The sequence below is a fragment of the Portunus trituberculatus genome, chromosome 10 (assembly GCF_017591435.1).
Source record: "Portunus trituberculatus isolate SZX2019 chromosome 10, ASM1759143v1, whole genome shotgun sequence".
Lineage (NCBI taxonomy): Eukaryota > Metazoa > Arthropoda > Malacostraca > Decapoda > Portunidae > Portunus > Portunus trituberculatus.
The window spans coordinates 4,731,583-4,746,582 of NC_059264.1; the positions used below are offsets into that span (position 1 = coordinate 4,731,583).

General features: G+C 42.0%; 1 pseudogene; it reads right to left on the reverse strand.

Annotated features, from left to right (window-relative positions):
• Window positions 1–15,000, reverse strand: part of LOC123501848 — a 363,959-nt pseudogene that overhangs the window by 12,184 nt on the left and 336,775 nt on the right.

Genomic DNA, 15,000 nt, shown 5'->3' on the forward strand with positions numbered 1-15,000 from the left:
TCTCCTCCTCCTCCTCCTCCTCCTCCTCCTCCTCCTCCTCCTCCTCCTCCTCCTCCTCCTCCTTCTCCTCCTCCTCCTCCTTCTCCTCTTCCTCTTCTCAATTTTTATTTCCGTTCAGTGATTTTCATTTTATCTTTCTCATTTGTGCTCTCTCTCTCTCTCTCTCTCTCTCTCTCTCTCTCTCTCTCTCTCTCTCTCTCTCTCTCTCTCTCTCTCTCTGTTAGTTATGTTTATCGAGTGTTTTCTTCCTTCTCCTCTTCCACCTCCTTGTCGAAATCTTCTTTTCCGTCCTCCTGCTCCTCCTCCTCCTCCTCCTCCTCCTCCTTGCCATCAGATTTTCCTTCTCCTTCCTTCCCTTTTCGCACTAATTACCTCCTCCTCCTGCTGCTGCTTCTCCTCCTCCTCCTCCTCCTCCTCCTTGTACTCCTCGTTCTCCTCCTCCTCCTCCTCTTTTCTTATTTTCTTCTATACACAAACTTTTCTCCCTCACATCTGTTTTCGTATTTCTTTTCTTCTTCTCTCTCTCTCTCTCTCTCTCTCTCTCCTGCAAACCCTACCAAATATTACCTTACCGTGCACATACCAACACACACACACACACACACACACACACACACACACACACACACACACACCTGAACAAATTAATAAAAAAAAAACACACACACACACACAACAACGTTCAATCAAAAAACGTCTCTATTTACAAACGTTTTTCTAGCCAACGTTTCTCAACCATTTCCCTCAATTTTGTGACCTAACTTCACCCCCTCTTACCCTTCCCCTCACACCGTCCCCTCCTTACCCAGAGAGCCAGAATAAAGACGAGGGGAAGAGGAGGAAAGGAAAAAGAGAGGAAGAGAGAAGTGGTGGGTAGGGGGGGGAGAGCGGGTGGATGAAGGACTAATGACTTGAAAAAGAGGAAGGCGTGGTAGAGGTATTTTTTGTGTGGAAGGAAGGTGGAAGGTAGAAGAGAAGAGGTAGAAGGGAGGAGAGAGAGGAGAGAGAGAGAGAGAGAGAGAGAGAGAGAGGAGGAAGGAGAAAGAAAGATGGAGAGATAAGGGAATGTTTTACTAGTGGGGAGTGAGGGAAGGAAAGAGAAAGAGAGAGAGAGAGAGAGAGAGAGAGAGAGAGAGAGAGAGAGAGAGAGAGAGAGAGAGAGAGAGAGAGAGAGAGAGAGGATATGAGGCGAAGGGAAAGAGATGTAAGAGTAACTAGGGGATGAATGAGAAAAGGAAAAGTTTAAGGAAAAGAAAGGAAAAGAGGAAAAGGGGAAGGAAAAAAATAGAAAAAAATGAAAAAGAGGAAAAATGAATGACAAATTGGAAAAGGAAAGAGAGAAGAGAATATAAAAGAAAAGAAAGAAATAAATAACAACACGCAATAAAAACAAGAGATAGGAAGGAAAGAAGAAGAAAGGACAAACAAACAAGAAAATAGATAAAAAAAAAGAAAACAAAAAAAAGGAAAATGGAAATCACACTGGAAACTCGCCAAGGTGTGGACCATAAAAAAAAGAAGAGACAGAGAGAGAGAGAGAGAGAGAGAGAGAGAGAGAGAGAGAGAGAGAGAGAGAGATGAGGAAAAGTTTATAAATGTGATCTCTAGAACCACCAGTACACCTAGTCGTGCCTCTCTTCCTCCTCCTCCTCCTCCTCCTCCTCCTCCTCCTCCTCCTCCTCCTCCTCCTCCTCTTCTTCTTCTTCTTCTTTCTTCTTTACATTTCCTCCTCTTCTTGTTCTTGTTCTTGTTCTTCTTGTTCTTGTTCCTCTAGGTCTTCTTCTTCACCTATCTCTAAATTCTCCTTTTGGTTTTTCTCCTCCTCCTCCTCCTCCTCCTCCTTTTCTTTCTGTTCTTGTTGTTGTTGTTGTTGTTGTTGATGAAAAGTTGAAAAAAAAGGATGAATGAAATAAAAAGAAAAGGAAAGCGAGAATGAAAAGATGGTATGTGTGGAAAAACAGACGAAACTGAATAAAAATGACGATTGAGATAAAAACGAAAAAGGGAAAATAAAAAAAAGAAATAATAAAAATAGAACAGAGAGATAAAACAAAATTGAAAGAAAAAGATGATAAGAAAACAAGAGAGAGAGAGAGAGAGAGAAAGGGAGAAGGAAGAGGAGACATGGTAGAAAAAGTAGATAAAAGAGAGGAGAGAAATATGCTAAAGAAAGATAGACAACGAAGAAAAACAAAATAGGAGGGAGAAAAAGATGAATATGGAGATGGGAGAAAATTGATAAAAAAGGATAAAGAAGAGAAATAAGATTGAAAGAGATGACTGGAAGAGAGAAGCAAGAAGACGAGAAGGGAAAACAGGAGAAATAAGATAAAGATAGGAGTAAAGACAACAGAAATAAGAGAAATAGCAAATTGAGAGAGAGAGAGAGAGAGAGAGAGAGAGAGAGAGAGAGAGAGAGAGAGAGAGAGAGAGAGAGAGAGAGAGGAAAAACGATAGACGGATGGGAAGAGAAAAGGGAGAGAGGAGAAAACTGATAAATAGAGAGGGAGACGAAAAAGAAAATGATAATAAGAGAGTAAAGAAAGATGGAAAAATAAATATAAAAAAAGATGAACAGTACAAAACATGAATAATGAAGGATGAAAAAAAACAAACAAAAAAAAAAACATGAAGAACGAGAGATAAAAAAAACAAACAAACGAAATAAAAGAAAAGAAAAAAAAGAAAGAGAAAAGAGGAATTATGAAAAACAAATAATGAAAAACAAGAAAAACAAAGAGATGAAAACAATAAAAAAACAACAACGAACAAAAGAATGAACAAAACAACGGAATAGGAGAAAAAAATAGAAAAAAACAAGAGAGAGAGAGAGAGAGAGAGAGAGAGAGAGAGAGAGAGAGAGAGAGAGAGAGAGAGAGAGAGAGAGAAGACCGAGAAAGTGTGTGAGGAGACCGAGGCTGTGTGTGTGTGTGTGTGTGTGTGTGTGTGTGTGTGTGTGTGTGTGTGTGTGTGTGAAAAGGGTAGGAAATGAAGAGTAGGAAAGACTATTGGTGTTATGAAGGTGTGAAACTGGTGCTAACACGTTGAGGGGAAGCCATAAAGAGACGGACCAATTAGCTTGTTAGGTCGTTAGCGAGGCTTTTGACTGTGCTGCTGATGGTGGAATGGGGGAAAGGGAGAGAGCGAGAGGGGGAGAGAGGGAGTAAAAGATGAGAGTAGTGGGGGAATGAGTGGGAGAAATGAAGGGAAATATGGACAAATTGCGTGTGTGTGTGTGTGAGTGTGTGTGTGTGTGATATTCTGTCTGTCTGTCTGTCTGTTTCTCCCACTCTCTCTCTCTCTCTCTCTCTCTCTCTCTCTCTCTCTCAATGGCGTGATACTGGCAAACAGTCTCAGCCTGTCTCGAGCTACGCACTTCACCATACAGCTCCGAGATATGGCTGTTATAACTGTGGGGAGTACAACCATCGACTGTCGTTTTGACCACAGACTGAGGTGTGGTAACTGCCGTTACCTTGGTCAAAAAGAAAGGTTGTGTCCGCTTCCTGTCGCATAGGAGTCCGGCCATGAAGACAGTGCCACTTACGCAGAAAAAAGAGATAAATTGAAAAATTGAACATATCAATGCTCAAAGTGCTTTATGTAATCTCGACGAAATTCGTCTCTTAGTGAATGAACGTCAGCCTGACATTTTATGTGTAAGTGAAACCTGGTTGACCAAGGATGTTTTAGACAAGCATATTGATATACCCAATTTCAATGTTTATAGATGTGACAAAGGTAGAGGTGGTGGCGTATGCTTATACGTTAGGAATACTTGTACAGTCTCTGCAATTGATGTAAATATTGACCGAGTCGAGGGGATTGAGGACTTGTGGCTTACCGTGCAACACCGTAAAGTAAATTACCCTCTATAATACGTGGCTGCATGTACCGTCACCCGCACGCTAACTCCCCACTTATGACTACATTTTAGATGATTTTAACTATATACACCTTAGAAATAAGCCTTTTTACGTGCTGGGAGATTTTAACTGTAATCTTTTATCTAAAAACAACAAAATAGAACAAGTAATTAATAATGCAAAATTAAATCAGTTAGTAACTAAGCCAACAAGAACTACATCCCTGTCGGCAACAATTCTGGATGTTATTGTGACCAATAATCCTGCCTTAGTGGTGGACCATGATGTTATTGTTTGCCCCGTAGCTCACCATCACTTGTTGACTCTCACTCTTAACATTGCCAAACCTAAAACGCTCCCATTAACAAAAACCTTCCGAGAAATGAAGAACTACTCATCAGACTTGCTTTGTGATGCATTATTGTGAGAAAGTAGGGCGTTAGATAACATTTACTTTACTGATAATGTCAATACTCAAGTTGAGGTTCTTAACGCTGTCTTCCTTAAATGTCTCAACTTTTGCGCACCCTTAGTGACAAAGGAATTAAAACGACATTTTGCTCCATGGCTTAATGAAGAGTTAAGAACTTTGATACAACAAAAAAACATTGCTTTGAAAGCCAAGAAAAAAGACAGAAGCAATATATACTTAGAAAATACTTTTAAAGATTTAAAGTGTCAAGTCAGAAGATCTATTCACTACTCTAAGTCCGAACACTACAATAAAAAGCTTGACAAAAACAAAGGCAATGGCAAACTCATCTGGAAGACCATTGATGAATTAATCCCTAATAATAAAAGAAATAACCAGGCTATCATTTGTGACAATAAACAAACCATGATGCAGACTGCCAACCTTTTCAATGATTACTTTGCTAACGTTGGTAAAAGCACTTTTGAGAGCTCACTCAAGTGACTCCACACGCCTCCCAACTACAGATTCACTTGATAATATTGACCCCAACTGTCTGTTCAGACCCGAGCCAACTGACTGGCAAACTTTAGTCCTTACCATTGCATGTAGGAACAACAGTGACGCATGTGGGTCTGACGGGATACCACTAAGATTCCTTAATGATTCTCTTCCTGTGATTATTCCCTATTTAACCACCATCATTAATACATCAATAGTCACAGCTATTTTTCCTGCAGTATGGAAATACGCAATCATGGTACCCATTCTAAAGAAGGGTGATATAAACGACCCAAATAACTATCACCCCATTTTTCTTCTTCCAGTCCTCTCCAAAGTGCTTGAAAAAGTAGTTTCATTTCAGTTGATTCACCATCTAGAATCTGATCAATTACTGAGTAATACCCAACATGGTTTCAGACCAAAGCTATCTACAACCTCTGCTCTTTTAACTCTTACAAAAAAAAAATATTCCAACATGGATAATAAAAAGTCTCCCTTGTCTCCCTCTGCGATTTATCAAAGGCCTGTGACAGCGTTAGCCACGATATTAAAAAAAAAAAAATGCCTTAAATGCAATGTCGATTCATTTTGGCAACAGAATTCAATCAGTTCGAATTAATGGCATCATGTCCGATAAGACAAGTATTTCATACGGAGTGCCTCAGGGGTCTGTTCTTGGCCCTATTCTCTTTAATATCTATGTCAACGACCTTGCATCATTCCTCCCTAACTGCGACGTCATTCAGTACGCAGATGACACTCAAATCATTCTTTCAAATAATATCAATAACTTAAGAGACCTTATACAAAAAGCTGAAGATACTCTCAAATTAGCTCAATTATATTTTAATGCAAATGGTCTAATGCTTAATACTGAAAAAAAAAAAAAAAAATCAATGCATTTTCGTAGGAAGTAGGAGGCTTTTATCAATGATTCCTCCCGACACCCATCTGATGGTGGAAGACAGTGTTATCCCTCCCAGCACATCAGTCAAGAACTTTGGCATATTTTTTGATAACCACCTGTTGTTCGACACACATATCACAGAGTTGATAAAAAAAAAGCAATTGGAATCATTAGGTTCATTAACAGAACGAAAGACAATTTTAATAAATCAACAAGAATAATGAGGTACAATCATCAGTTTTCAGTATTTTAAACTACGGCATAAGCATCTGGGGAGCTGCCAACATCACTCAAGTAAAACGGGTACAAATCATTCAAAATTGTGCATCCAAAGTTTGTCTCGGTGGCGCTGCAAAGAGTGGCCACGTTACTCCCTTCTTAAAGGAATGGAAATGGCTGAAAATAAATCACCAGTATGAGTTGGAGATCTTAACACTCACATATAGGACAATCAAGCATAACCTCCCTGATTGGTTGCTCACTAGCCTGTGTTGGTGACACTCGCAGTGCCCACGTCAACACCAGGCAGACTGAACACCCACACGTACCCTGCTGTCACACCTGCCTTGCCACTAAATCTTTCCAAGTGACTGCTCCTTCACTTTGGAATATCCTGCCCCCTCTTGTACCTGCCCCCTCTTGTACCTGTACCTGTTCACCTTTAAATCACGTCTTAAACAATTCTTACTTGATAAGCAATTTCTCTAGTCGTATATATGTCTATTTTATTATTTTTAGTTTTTTTATCTCATTTTAATTGTAGTTATTTTACTTCTGACCGTGATAAGCTATGTCCTGTCACTTTTTATGTTTTTTTCTTGGCTCAGCATTGTTGCATTGTGTTTTATTTGACTCAACACTGATGCATTGTGTGTCTCTTCTATATGTTAATGTAGGTCTGGCAAAACTTCATTGACCATATTGTATGACATGTAATAACTTTTAGTAACCATAAGTTATTTGTCAAGAATAACCATTGTAAAAATGAAAATGAATAAATTTTTAAATTCTTAAATTCTCTCTCTCTCTCTCTCTCTCTCTCTCTCTCTCTCTCTCTCTCTCTCTCTTAACATAACACGTCATTTGGCATACAAGAAAGGAACTCTCTCTCTCTCTCTCTCTCTCTCTCTCTCTCTCTCTCTCTCTCAGAAAAGTACCTCGTTTGCATATTTTTTCTCCTCCTTCTCCTCTTTCTCCTCCCCTTCCTTTTCCTCCTCCTCCTCCTCCTCCTCCTCCTCCTCTGAATCAGCAAACATTTTCGAATAGGAAGAAGAAAAATAATAAAGAATCCTGATTTTCTCATTTTCTCATTTTCTCTCGTAATTCAAGCTATGAGCGATGACGAGGAGACCAGCCAATGGGGAGACAGAAGGACAGCCCGCTCAGCCAATGGGGAATAGGTCTCTTTCTCGACCAATCAGCGGGCGAGGATCATATGACGTCACGAGATTTTGCAAGATAATCGTTTTTTCACAAAGTTTTTAGTGTTTTTTTTCTATTTTTCGTGTGAGTTTAAGGAAGGTGAGGACGGACACTACTTTTTATTAGATATGAAGTCGTAAAATTGAATAGAATGAAGGGAAAAATATAGATATGAAGAGAAAAGAAAGGGGATGAAAGAAAATGAAAGGGGAGAGATGGAAAGGAGATAGAATGAAAGAGGGGAGAGAGATGGAGTAAAGAAGAAAAACAGGAAAAACTAAACGATAGACGGATGAGAGGGGAAAGAGGGGAGAAAGATGGAGTGAAGGAGAAACAGGAGAAGGGAAAGAGGAGAATAGTAGAATGAAAGAGGGGAGAGAGGTGGAGTAAAGGAGAAACAGAGAGAGGAAAAATAAATGATAGACGGATGAGAAGAAAGGAGGAGGATAGAAGAGAAAACATACATTAAAAAAAAAAGAGAATATTGGTCAAGTACAGAGATAAGAAGATAAACCATTGAAGGAGAGAAAAAAGACAAGATACAAATGACTAGAGAGAATATAAATAGAAGAGTAGATATACATATATAAAAAAAACATATGTAATCAGTGTCTGTCTGTCTGTCTGTATGTATGTATGTACGTATGTCTGTATTATCTTAATTAGTCTATTTTATTATGTTTTTACCGTTTTATTGTCTGCAGAGAGAGAGAGAGAGAGAGAGAGAGAGAGAGAGAGAGAGAGAGAGAGAGAGAGAGAGAGAGAGAGAGAGAGAGAGAAACACAGAAAAAAATAGACACAAACAAATAAACACACACACACACACACACACACACACACACACACACACACACACACACACACACACGAACACACGCATTAGAGAGAACCAGAGACAGAAACACACAAAAATAATTAACAAAGACAGAGGGAGAGAAAAACAAAATTTCTCTCTCTCTCTCTCTCTCTCTCTCTTTACCTGAGTGCGGTGAGTAACAGGTTCCTCCATTGAGACAAGGTCCATACACACACTGGTCCAGGGGCTGACAGGATCCGCCACCCCTCGCCAGCACCTGCCCCGCCCCGCACCTGCAATGGAGAGCGGTTAATTCGGTTCAGTTCGGTTCAATTCGGTTTGGTTCGGTTGTGTTTGGTTGTGTTTGGTTGTGTTTGGTTGTGTTTGGTTGTGTTTCGGTTGTGTTCGGTTGTGTTCGGTTGTGTTTCGGTTGGGTTCAGTTCCGTAATTTTGTTTTTAAGTTGAATTTTGAGTAGTATGTTGTTTCTTTCTTTTTTTGTTTGTTTTTGTTTAATTTGATGTTTTAATAATAATGTTTGAAAATTTTAGGAGAGAGAGAGAGAGAGAGAGAGAGAGAGAGAGAGAGAGAGAGAGAGAGAGAGAGAGAGAGAGAGAGAGAGAGAGAGAGAGAGAAAGAGAAAGAGAGAAAAAGAAAAAGATAGAGAATGAGTACAAAAAAATATACATACATACTACTAATGCTACACCACCACCACCACAACCGCCACCACCACCACCACCACCACCACCACCACGACACTTACCCACAGTGATAGTTCTTCCAGGTATCCACACAGGTGAAGGGCGGTGGACAGGTGACATTGGCGCACACTGGGGGAGCGGCACATCCCCTCTCCACCCCCTGGTACCCCCGCACTTCCCCCCACGAGGAGGCGTTGGCGGCGGGAGGGAGGGGGAGACTGTGGCCGGAGATCCTAAGGTCATCCAGACACCCTAATGAGACAGGTAAACAGGTAAACAGGTAAACAGGTAAACAGGTAAGGTAAACAAACACGCAAGTAGAGATGAGTGAAGGAACAGATAGGTAAACAGGTAAACAGATAGGTACAGGTGACAGGTAAACAAACAGGTAAACAGGTAAACAAACAGAAAGGTAAAAGTGAGTAAACAAACAAACAGATAGAGGCGAACTAAACAGACAGGTAGAGGTGAGGTAAACAAACAGACAAGTAAACAGGTACACGAACAAACAGGTAAAGGTGACAGGTAAATAAACAGGTAAACAGGTAAACAAACAGAGAGATACAGGTGAAGTAAACAAACAGGTAAACAAACAGAGGTAAACAGGTAAACAAACAGAGAGATACAGGTGAAGTAAACAAACAGGTAAAGGTGACAGGTAAACAGACAGGCAGATAAACAGATGGAGAAGTAAACAGACAAAAAAAAAAACAGACGTAAACAAAAAATAGGCAAATAAAGATAGAAAAAAATGAACAAGGATAAACACAAAGATAAATAGATAGACATGGAAACAGGGAAACACGTACTTAGGTAAACAAAGATTGAAAAAATAGACTAAAAGGGAAAAATGAAGTTAACATGCACAGGTAAACAAGTAGACAGACAAATCGGGAAATAAACAAAAGAATAAAGAGGAAAAGAAAAGTGGAAATAAATAGACAGACAGGAAGACGGATAAAAACATAAATAAAACAGGTAAACAAAGGAAAACAAGAACAGACAAACAGATAAACAGGTGAATAGAAACACACACACACACACACACACACACACACACACACAGCGGTACGTACCATCGAAGTAGTCACCACGCACACTTAGGACACTCAATGCAAGGTACTCCGGCGTTCCCCCCACTGTGAGGCCCTCGTCAGCTTGGCCAGGGGCATAACGCGGGTCGTCGGGGGGCGGTGGCAGCAGGGACAGGGATGAGTTGTATAGCGGGCCCTCGGCATCGTCCGCGGCAAGGGTGATGGCCGGGCCTTGTCTGGGAGGGTGTGGTGAGGTTAGGCCCTGAATTCAGTACTGGGACACATTTTTACTTTGAGATTTGTGTAAGGTAAGGTTAAGTTAGGTTGGATTAGGTAAGGTAAGGTTAGATTAAGTTAAGTTTGGTTAGTTTAAGTTGGGTAAGATTTTATTCATCGTCATTTGGAAGGGTCTATGAAGGTTGGAAGATTGATGGCCAGAGTCTTCACTATTTCAGTCCCTAAGGTATGGTAAGGTTAGGTTAAGGTAAAGCAAGGTTAGGTAAAGTAAGACGAGGTAGGTTAGGGTAAGGTTTTGTGAGGTAAGGTGAAACAAGGTTAGAAGAAAGGAGGGTAAGAATAATGGCTAAAAGGAGTAGAGGAAGAGAGAATAATGGGAGAAATTGACGTTATGAGGATCACTGAGAGCAAAAGCGAGAGAGAGAGAGAGAGAGAGAGAGAGAGAGAGAGAGAGAGAGAGAGAGAGAGAGAGAGAGAGAGAGAGAGAGAGAGAAAACATGAAAAATTAGGAACATGTCATAAAGAGAAAAGAAAAAGGGGGGAAGGAGAACAGGATAAGAAAGGAGGAGAGATAAGAGAAAGGTAATACTAGGAAGATAAGAAAAGAAAATGGGAAAATAAGAAAGAAGAAACATGAGAAGACCTACTCACCTTTCCGAGATAGGAGGAGGAGGAGGAGGAGGAGGAGGAGGAGGAGGAGGAGGAGGAGGAGGAGGAGGAAAAACATATAACAAGGAAATGAGATGATAAGGAGATGAAGAGAAAGCAGAACAATAAAGAGGAAGAGGACGAAGAAGAAGAGGAGGAGGAGGAGGAGGAGGAGGAGGAGGAGGAGGAAGGGAAAGAAAAACAAGGAGACAAATCAACACCAACACAAAGAGAAAGAAAACAAGGAGACAAATCAACACCAACACAAAGAGAGAGAGAGAAAAAAAGAGATAAAAGTTAGAAGAGAGAGAGAGAGAGAGAGAGAGAGAGAGAGAGAGAGAGAGAGAGAGAGAGAGAGAGAGAGAGAGAGAGAGAGAGAGAGAGAGAATGTGACAAAGACATACCAGGAGGGTCTGGAAAACTGGAAAAATATAAAAAGTAGAGAGAAAAAAAAAGAAGAGAAATGCCTCGTGTATGTGTGTGTGTGTGTGTGTGTGTGTGTGTGTGTGTGTGTGTGTGTGTGTGTGTGTGTGTGTGTGTGTGTGTGTGTGTGTGTGTGCAAACGTTTTAGTGTTATTAGGAGGGAAATAATAAGATGTGAGGTAAAACAAAGCAGACATCACACACACACACACACACACACACACACACACCAGGGATGTCTGTTTCAAGTAAAAAAAGGAGAAAATGTTGAAATGCAAGTGCTTAATCTGTGTGTGTGTGTGTGTGTGTGTGTGTGTGTGTGTGTGTGTGTGTGTGTGTGTGTGTGTGTGTGTGTGTGTGTGTGTGTGTGTGTGTGTGTGTGTGGGAGGAGGGATAACAAAGACAGTAGGGAAGGAGAGAAGGGGGAAGGAGGGATAAAATGGAAGTAATGAAAAAGACCTAAAATTTAAATGGAATGAATGAAGGAAGGAAGACAGGAAGAAAGAAAATGAGAAATGATGAAGAGAGTGAAGGAAACAAGGAAAGATGGAGGAAAGAAAGGGAAGAAGGGAAAAAAATAAGAGAAATTAGTACTCAAGGGAAGGAAAAAAAAATGGAAATAACAAAGAAGGAAAAAAAAACGAAGGAAAAAGAAAAGGAAGGCAGAAAAAAATAAGAAAAAAAGAAAATTACAGAGAGAAAAGATGAAAAAAATAGAAAATAATGAAAAAAACAACAAAATAATAAATATGATAAACGAATGAAGAAACGAATGAAAAGAAAACAAGACAAAGAACGAAAACAAAAGAAAAGAAGAGGAAATAAGAAAATAAAAGAAAGCACTATATAACAGAAAGAAAATAAGAAAAAATAGAAAAGATGAGTAAATTAGGCAATAGAGAAGAGGGAGAGTGCCAAGAAGGATGAAGATGAGGCGTGAATATGAGAGGAGTGGAGATGAGATGCTGAGGAGGAGGAGGAGGAGGAGGAGGAGGAGGAGGAGGAGGAGGAGGAGGAGGAGGAGGAGAAGAAGGAGTAGTAGTAGTAGTAGTAGTAGTAGTAGTAGTAGTAGTAGTAGAAGGAGAAGAAAAAGAAGAAAAAGAAGAGAGGAAAAAAATAGAAAAAATGTAATAAAACTTGAAAAAAAAGAAAATAACAAGAAATAAATAAAAAAAACATGGAAAAAACAATGAAATATGGAGAGAGAGAGAGAGAGAGAGAGAGAGAGAGAGAGAGAGAGAGAGAGAGAGAGAGAGAGAGAGAGAGAGAAAACCGCAAGTCTGGATTTAAGACACGCGTACAAAGGAATGGAAAAAAGGAGAAAGATAAAGAGAGATAAAGAGAGAAAAGAGACAGAGACAAAGAGTTGTGTGGTGCAACAATGAAACATGAGAGAGAGAGAGAGAGAGAGAGAGAGAGAGAGAGAGAGAGAGAGAGAGAGAGAGAGAGAGAGAGAGAGAGAGAGAGTGGGAGGAAAGCCTGCGCCGGAAACTGTGTGGCACTGGCGTAGGAAACAAAACTTGGTGGTCTCTTGTTAAGGACAAACAAGGAACTGGCCACCAAGAATCCATCCCTCCCCTCAGCAAGCAGGACGGTACTGTCGCCACCAGCAGTAAGGAGAGGGCACAGTTGCTGGCTTCCTTGTTTGCTGGAAAAATGAAGGTCGGGAATCCACAGCAGCCACCGCCTCAGCTGGTCCAGCAATGTGAGAAGACTGTCACCATGGTGGAGGTGACGCATCAGCAGGTGAAGCGATTATTGCGGGGCTGGACACACAGAAAGCCACCGGCCCTGATGACATCAGCCCGCACCTGCTGAAGCGATGCTCCCAGGAACTGGCTGCCCCTCTCACCCAAGTCTTCACAACTTGTGTACGGGAAAACGTCTGGCCTTCAGTGTGGAAGGAGGCTCGAGTAGTTCCTGCACACAAAAAGCTCCAGGACGGACCCAAAAAACTACAGACCCATATCCCTGTTGTCAGTGGTGGGTAAAGTGTTTGAGAGGGTCGTGGCAGAGGTGGTGTGTAGCCATCTCAAGGACAATGCCCTCCTCTCAGACCAACAGTTTGGGTTCAGACCTGGAAGGTCAACCTCCGACCTAATGATGCTTCTCACCAGGCATTGGCAGGACGCCCTCGACGACGGCAAGGACACTATAGTGGTTGCTTTGGACATAGCAGGAGCTTTTGATAAAGTATGGCACAACGGATTACTAGAAAAGCTTCGTGCTAAAGGCATCCAGGGTGGCTTGCTACGACTCTTGGGAAATTACCTGCAGGACAGAAGCCTCAAGGTGGTTGTCAACGGGCAAACATCTGAGTCCCTGCCTGTGGAGGCATCAGTGCCACAGGGTTCAATTCTTGGCCCACTCCTGTGGAATATCTACGTGGATGATCTTCTCCAGCTACTGCCAGGAGTCATGGCCTATGCTGATGACTGCACCTCTCCTATACCTATCCACGCCAGGACAGTGGGCGGGCTGCTGAGGCCATCAATCAGCAGCTACGAGTGATAAAGGAGTGGGGTGCTCGCTGGCAAGTGACATTCGCGCCGGAGAAGACACAAGCAATGGTTGTCTCTCGGTCCCCAGCCGCCATGGCAGCAATGGCAGGAAAGTTGTCTTTGGCTGCTGCTCTCCCACTCCAAGATGACGTCAAGATACTTGGAGTGGAGGTGGATCGAGGGCTGAGGTTTGACAGGCATGTCAAAACCATTGCCAAGAAAGCCTCTCACAGGATCTCCGCTCTCAGAAGGATCGCCAGTTTCCTCGACAGGAAGGGAGACTGCTGCTGTACAAGGCACAGGTGCGGCCCCACCTTGAATACGCAGCTCTCTCCTGGATGTCCTGTGCCGCCACACACAGAAGGAGACTGGACAGCATCCAACGCCGCGCCATACGGCTAGTAGATGCTGCACTACCACCTCACCCAGAGCCTGAGCGTCCCCTTGATTCACTGGAACACCGCAGAGACGTGGCGGCGATCGTAGTGTTCCATAAGGCACAGGTGCAAAGAGTGCCACATCTGGCAGGGCTGCGTCATCCTCTAAGAGTCACCGCACGGAGCACGAGAACGGTGCTCAATGGTGGTGACGCCGTAGAGGTGCCGCGATCCCACGGGTGTCAGCATCAACGCACCTTCGCAGGACGCGTCTCCAGGATGTGGAACTTGTTCACGGCCGCGGTGCCTCACGTCCAGGAGATGAACACACAGTGTCAAACTGATGGCACATAAGTGGAGACAGACACTGCCAACTCCTCTGACACTCTTTGTGACGTGACACTCAGTGTAGTGCAGTGCGTGAATAGTGCTAGTGAAGTGAAACGAATAGTGCTCCATTTACATGCTGACCATCTTGTATATTATCTATTTTTAAGTCTTGTAAATATTGTAGAGAAATAGATTGTAGTACCCTTAGAATAGGTAGCACACGACAGTGCGCCTTTGGGTACATGTTCCTTTGTATTAAGTTTTGTTTAAATAAAAAAAAAAAAAAAGAGAGAGAGAGAGAGAGAGAGAGAGAGAGAGAGAGAGAGAGAGAGAGAGAGAGAGAGAGAGAGAGAGAGAGAGAGAGAGAGAGAGAGAGAGAGAGAGAGAGAGAGAGAGAGAGAGAGAGAGAGAGAGAGAGACAGAAATTTCTTTGTATCTATGTTCTGTTAATACTATAATTCTCTCTCTCTCTTACACACACACACACACACACACACACACACACACACACACACACACACACACACACACACACACGTTCTAACATCAAATTTGTCTCTTCTCTCTCTCTCTCTCTCTCTCTCTCTCTCTCTCTCTCTCTCTCTCTCTCTCTCTCTCTCTCTCTCTCTCTCTCTTGTCTCTTCCTTTCCTTCACATTTCAAAACACATCTCTTCTCTCATCATGCTATTACTTCTATTATTCTGTCTCAATTAATCTTATCAACAACATTATCTTTCTATCACTTCACCCCATCCTCTGCACACCTTTCCCCCTTCATCCCTTCCCTCTCTCCCCTCTTCCCTCTTCCTCCTCGTGTACTAACCTGTCTCTCATATGTAG